Below are 7,062 nucleotides of genomic sequence, written 5' to 3'. Positions count from 1 at the left end.
AACCCCTTAAAAGAGGAAAAGATCTGATCAAATCAAGCAAAGGATATCAAAAGCAAAAGATTCCAAAAGCAAAAGATATCAAAAGATATGGTAGCAGGGGAACAGGAAAAAGGGCTGACAGGTTACAGAAGAAAAGCATGGGAGGAGTCAGATAAAGGTACTGGTCAAGGCATGGGAAAAGCAGATTTCAAAAGATTATGTCAGTCACTTTTTCTGCCAACCAATGGGGTTGGTGCGCATGCTGCGCCGAAAGTGACTATTCAGACAGAAGATAAGATATCACAAAAGTAAACGGGCTGGATTAAACTGGAGAAAAGACTTAAAAGTCTAGCGCGAGAAGGCTGAGTGCGCGAGCGCGAAGGCAGACACAGACAGACCTTAGGGCGCTGCGGGAAGAACCACAAGTCCTTAGCGCGCCGCGGGACGAACTACCATCCTTAGCGCGCCGCGGGAAGAACTACAATCCTTAGCGCGTCGCGGGAAGAACATAAAATCCTTAGCGCGATGCGGGGACAGTTCGCCTCGCGTATCGCAGGAACAGCTGGTCTTCACGCAGGCTTCCTTGTAAGGAGTCTGGCGCGTGGAGCTGCGCAGACATCCTTAGGCGGGAAGAACCAAAGGACAAGCAAAGAGTTGAGAGAAAAAGGGTTTCAAGGTGTAAAGGTTAAGCAAAGGGGCGGGACGGCGACAAGAGAGAAAGAAGCGGGACGGCGACAAGAGAGAAAGAAGCGGGAAGGCGGAAAGAAATTATTATTATTAGTAATATAAAAATATATATATATATATATATGATTTATATTAAATGTTAAATTTATAAAGATTAATAAATAAACTTTAAAATCATAAAAAGAATCGGATCAGAAAACGGGTACCTGGGTCGGGTCGGATTCGGGCAGTTGTCACAGTCTCCCCTACTTTAAGAAATTTCGTCCCGAAATTTATCTCGAAGTAGGATGCGCAGAGAAAAGGTGCGGGTACTTGATCTTCATCTGATCTTCCCTTTCCCAAGTGAACTCGGCTCCGCGCTTGGACTGCCAACGAACTTTAACAATAGGGATGCGACTGCGCTTGGTTTTCTTTACCTCGCGATCCATAATCTCAACAGGCTTCTCAACAAAATGCATAGACTCATCAACTTGAACTTCATCAAGTGGTATGCGAAGGTTCTCGTCAGCTAAACATTTCTTGAGATTGGATACATGGAACGTTGGATGCACATTGCTGAGCGCGGGCGGCAGGTCCAGTTTGTAGGCAACTTTTCCCACCCTCGCAAGAATCTTGAATGGACCAACATAACGAGGCGCAAGTTTACCTTTCTTCCCAAAGCGGACAACACCCTTCCAGGGCGACACTTTGAGGAGAACAAGATCACCAACTAGAAATTCGAGAGGCTTTCGCCTGCGATCTGCGTAACTCTTCTGTCGGCTTCTGGCAGTCAGCAGATGATCACGGATCTTGGCGATTTTATCGGTTGTCTCTTGAACTAGTTCGGGTCCTGTGAGTTGAACTTCACCCACTTCGTTCCAACAAATCGGTGAACGGCACTTTCGACCGTAAAGTGCTTCAAATGGGGCCATACCAATGCTGGAATGATAGCTGTTATTATAAGAGAACTCGACCAGAGGTAGGTGTGAATCCCAATTACCTCCAAAATCAAGGACACAAGATCGAAGCATATCCTCAAGGGTTTGGATGGTTCGCTCAGACTGTCCATCCGTCTGAGGATGATATGCAGTACTCATGTCCAAACGAGTTCCTAACGCAGATTGGAGAGATTTCCAAAAGCGAGATATAAATCGGCCATCGCGATCGGATATGATGCTCAACGGAGTACCATGACGGCAGACAATTTCTTTAACATAAAGCTGCGCAAGTTGTTCAACACGGTAGGTTTCACGAATGGGCAGGAAGTGAGCAGACTTGGTCAATCAATCCACTATTACCCAAATGCTATCATGTTTGCTTGCGGTCAAGGGCAACTTGGTGATAAAGTCCATTGCTATACTTTCCCATTTCCTCGTAGGAATTTCAGGTTGTTCGAGCAAACCAGATGGGCGTTGATGTTCAGCTTTTACCTTAGAACAAGTTAGGCATTTAGCTACAAACACAGCAATATCCTTTTTCATACCAGGCCACCAGTAAGAAAGGCGCAAATCTTTGTACATTTTGTCAGCACCAGGATGAACAGAGTATCGAGATTTGTGCGCTTCACTCAGAATGACAGAGCGAAGATTCTCATCATTGGGAATCCAGATGCGATTGAGATAACAGAGAATTCCATTCAGATTAGGGACAAATTGCGCTTCCGCGCCACACGCTAACTCGGCGCGAAGGTTGCCATTGCTGATGGATGCGCGCTGCGCGTCACGAATGCATGATTCAAGATTGCTTTGAATCGGCGCGAAGTGAAGCTGCGTGCGCGGCAAGATACAGTTAAGCTGGCTGGGTTTGCGGCTGAGCGCATCAGCTACCACATTAGCCTTTCCAGGGTGATATCGGATCTCACAATCGTAATCGCTGATGAGTTCGTTCCATCGGCGTTGTCTCAAGTTAAGTTTCTTTTGATCAAAAATATGCCGAAGGCTTTTATGGTCGGTGTAAAGGATACACTTAGTACCATAGAGGTAGTGTCTCCAGATTTTTAAGGCAAATACAACTGCACCAAGTTCGAGGTCGTGAGTCGTATAATTCTTTTCGTGAATCTTGAGTTGCCTTGACGCGTAAGCGATAACCTTGCCTCGTTGCATAAGTACACAACCGAGACCTTGGTTGGAGGCATCACAATACACGACAAAATCATCATTACCCTCTGGTAAAGTTAGAACAGGAGCTTCACACAACAATCGCTTGAGCGTCAGAAAGGCTTCTTCTTGCTTTGAGCCCCAATTATACGGTTTGCCTTTGTGCGTTAAAGCTGTTAAAGGCAAAGCGATCTTTGAGAAGTTCGAAATAAATCGCCGGTAGTAACCAGCTAAGCCCAAAAAGGAACGGATTTCGGTAGGAGTGGATGGCGTAATCCAGTTCTTGATTGCTTCAATCTTGGATGGGTCGACGTGAATACCCATCTTGTTTACAACATGACCAAGAAACTGTACTTCATCCGACCAAAATTCACACTTGGAGAGTTTGGCAAAGAGTTGCTCGGTTCGAAGCTTTTGCAACACCAACCGAAGATGTTGCTCATGCTCGGCCTTGGTTTTAGAATACACCAGAACATCATCGATGAACACGATCACGAATTTATCCAAGAAAGGCCTAGACACCCAATTCATTAGATCCATGAAAACGGCAGGTGCGTTGGTTAAACCGAAGGACATGACCAAGAATTCAAAATGGCCATAGAGGGTTCGAAAGGCAGTCTTGGGAACGTCCTCTTCGCGGATACGCAACTGGTGATAGCCAGAACGGAGATCGATCTTGGAGAAACAAGAGGCACCTTGGAGTTGATCAAAGAGGTCGTCAATACGAGGTAAGGGATACCGGTTCTTAATGGTGAGCTTGTTCAGCTCGCGGTAATCAATACACATGCGAAACGTACCATCTTTCTTTTTAACGAACAACACCGGAGCACCCCAGGGCGAAGAGCTAGGGCGAATGAATCCCTTATCGGTCAACTCTTGAAGTTGACTTGCTAATTCTTGCATTTCAGCGGGTGCAAGTTGATAAGGAGATTTGGCTACGGGGAAAGCACCAGGGACAAGATCAACACGAAACTCGACTTCCCGAGCGGGAGGTAAACCAGAAAGATCATCGGGAAAGACTTCAGGAAAGTCACGCACGATGGGAATTTCAGAAAGTTTCTTCTTTCCTTCATCGGGTTTGACCACATGGGCTAAGAATGCAACACATTTCTTCCGCAAAAGTCTTCGGGCTTCAGTGCATGACATTAGTTTAAGACCGTTAGATGGTTTCTCGCCGTAGATATGCAGATCACCATTTTCTCGAGGAATGCGAATCATCTTTTTGGCGCAAATAACTTCGGCGCGATTTTGCGAGAGCCAGTCCATACCAATAATAACATCAAAGCTTCCAAGAGGCATGGGGATGAGGTCGATTAGAAAATCGTTTTCGTTAAGGTTAAGCGTGCAATCTTTGATTACAGAGTTTATTAAAATAGTTTCACCATTAGCCAATTCAACTGAAAAGTTTTCGCTTAAGTTTATGCGCGGTCGCGCAAGTTTCTGCTCAAATGCGCGAGAAATAAAACTTCTATCGGCGCCAGTATCAAAAAGTATAGATGCATATTGTCCGTTAAGTAAAAATGTACCATTAACCACGTCATTATTCGCTTGCGCTTGGTGCGCGGTTATATTAAAAGCTCGTCCGCGCGTCACTTGGTTCGAAATTTGGTTAACTGGGTTCGCTTGCGTAATCTGAACTTGCAGTCTCGGGCACGCGTTCCGGAAATGACTGGGGTCACCGCAGTTATAGCACGACCTGGGTCGTGGATTAGGGTATGTTGGTTGTGGGTTCTGCAGGTAGGTTGGTGGTGTTTGTGCACTTGGGTTGGGGGGAAGAACTCTACAGTTCTCAACAGTGTGACCAGCGCGGCCACATCGGTTACATTGTCGACACGGGACTTGAGGTGGGTGATGAAGTCTACAGGTTGGGCAAAAGGGTTGGTTTCCTGTGTAAGGTTTCTTAGTTGGCGGGGCAGGGAGTGCTGAATTGGTTAAGGCATAGTTATGGACTACAGGAGGTGTTGGGTAGGTCGACAGTGGGTTAGGCGCGTAAACTAGAGGTTGGTAGGTGGGTTGCTGGACAATGGACGGGTTGGTAAGCGCGTAGGCTTTGCGCCGGCGCTTGAGGTTGTTACGGTTTGAGGGTTCTGGCTTGGTTTCTGTTGGTTCTGGGACAGTCTTGGTGGGTTTGGTCTTCTCAGCTCCCCGCAGGAACAGGGTTCCTGCCCTGACATGGTTGTCGCTGAGCACAGCGGCCAACTCGATGGCGTCAGAGAGGGTTAGTGGGTTCCTGGCCCATACAGAATCTTGGATTTCCATGGGGAGACCCCCAAGGAATTTCTCAATGGCTCGGCGGGAAGGGGTAACTAGGTGCGGGACAAGCAAGCTTAATTCATGGAAGGGCGTCGCGTACTCGCGCGCTTCGCCACTGTACTGTTTCAGGTTCCAAAACTCTTCCTCCAGGCGCTTTACTTCGTTGGGAGGGCAGAACTCTCGCGTCAAGATTTCCTTGAATTCCTCCCAGAGCATGCTAGAAGCAGCCTCTGCGCCACGGCATGAGCTACTCCGTTCCACCAAGTAAGCGCCCTTGATTCTAGGACACTTGAGGCATATAAGGTTCGTTTGTCTGGAGGGCATTGGGTATGGAGGAAAGTGTTTTCAATTTTCTCGAGCCATTGGAGCATCACGGTGGCTCCTTCAAGTCCGGTGAATTTCGGAGGGTTACCCGCATTGAAGGATTTAATATTGTATCCGGAGGGGTTGGTATTATTTTGGTTCAAGGCTTGGGCTATTGCGGCGGCCATTTTCTGGGAACGTTGCTGCCTACGTCTGCGCGCGGCCTCTCTCCTCTGAAAACGAGCTGATAGCGGAGGCATTCTATAAAAGTTTTAATTTTTGTTAATATCTTGGTATGGGAAATCGTTTTAGCGCAAAGTATATTTTCGTAAAGCTTGTTTCGCGAAGTTAAATGCTATCAAATTTTGAAGGAAAATATGAATTTAAATGCAAACTTAATACAGGTAATGAATTCGAATTGAAAATCGGCCATTCATGCATCACCATGACTTTCCGAATTCTCAATCTAAAATATCGAGTAAATGAATATTGGAGATTGACAATTCATGTATCACCATGACTTTTCAAATCTTCAATGTAAAATATCGAGTAAATGAACATTGGAGATTGACAATTCATGTATCACCATGACTTTTCAAATCTTCAATTTAAAACAATAAGTTAATGGTAATTGAAAATCAATTATTCATGTATCACCATGACTTCTCGGATTTTCAATCCCCACAACAAACGAATATGTAAGTAAAGAAATATATTGAAATTTAATAAAAATCGAAAGATAGCAAATAAAACATGAAATCAAGTGCTGCGTATGCGCAAGCATATTTTATAAATAACGAGTAAATAACAATTAGCGCGCAAACATGAGATATTTCTCATGCGCGAGAAGAGACTCTTAGGTATTCTAGGTCGTTACGTCTAACCACCTATCCTAAAGTCACGGAGCTCTGATACCAATCTGTAACACCCCGACCGATGGCGGATTATACATCGGGGCGCCACGTATTGTTTCATTACTCGCGACACTATTTGGGTGTCAATATTTAATAAATACATTTCATTGCGCACGCGCAGAACACGACATAAAGTAACATAAATCATATCATAACTCAAAATATTCAAATAACATAAACTTGTCTTGTTACATTTTAAACTAGGTCCAGAAGAAAAGAAAACATCCTATGTGTCCTCAAGCTTCCAGAAACAGCTACAGCAAACCTGAACATGTATTAAAATAAAACGTCAACACTTGCGTGTCGGTGAGAAATCAAGTTTAATAGATATAAATAGATAACAATATCTGCGCGCATCATGTGTATAACTGGTGTTCAACAAGGGTGTAATCAGATTGTGATCAAGCCTAATAGATCATAGCTCATAGTTCAATCCGTGCTCCCAATTGAGCACAAAAACAAGAAAACTGTGCAAGTGTAAACAAAAGAGAAATCATAAACGATAGTTCTCCCGTGTTCATCTAATGGATCCATGAAAACTGCGGAATAGGCCGACAAGACGGTTAATGATCCACACATACAAATAAACAGCCAAGTCTACTTCCATAACACATGGGGTTTTGCGCGACAAAAGTTCATAAACAAGTTTAAGACTCAAGTTTGTACGAACACATGAACATCCCAAAACATTAAAAATAAAAAGGGATTAGGTACGAGATTACTCACTTGTAAACGGTATGTTGATAGATAAAGCAAGAACCAACTTTTAAACAAGCAAAGTTAACCTATAAATAAGAAGTTATTGGTTTAATGATTTGTTTTATGTCTTGAATATATGTAGTAAGTATCGA

The sequence above is a fragment of the Bidens hawaiensis genome, unplaced genomic scaffold (genome assembly GCF_021521415.1).
Source record: "Bidens hawaiensis isolate Kalapana, Puna unplaced genomic scaffold, B.hawaiensis_p1.1 tig00058080_1, whole genome shotgun sequence".
Lineage (NCBI taxonomy): Eukaryota > Viridiplantae > Streptophyta > Magnoliopsida > Asterales > Asteraceae > Bidens > Bidens hawaiensis.
This window is presented reverse-complemented; position numbering follows the sequence as displayed.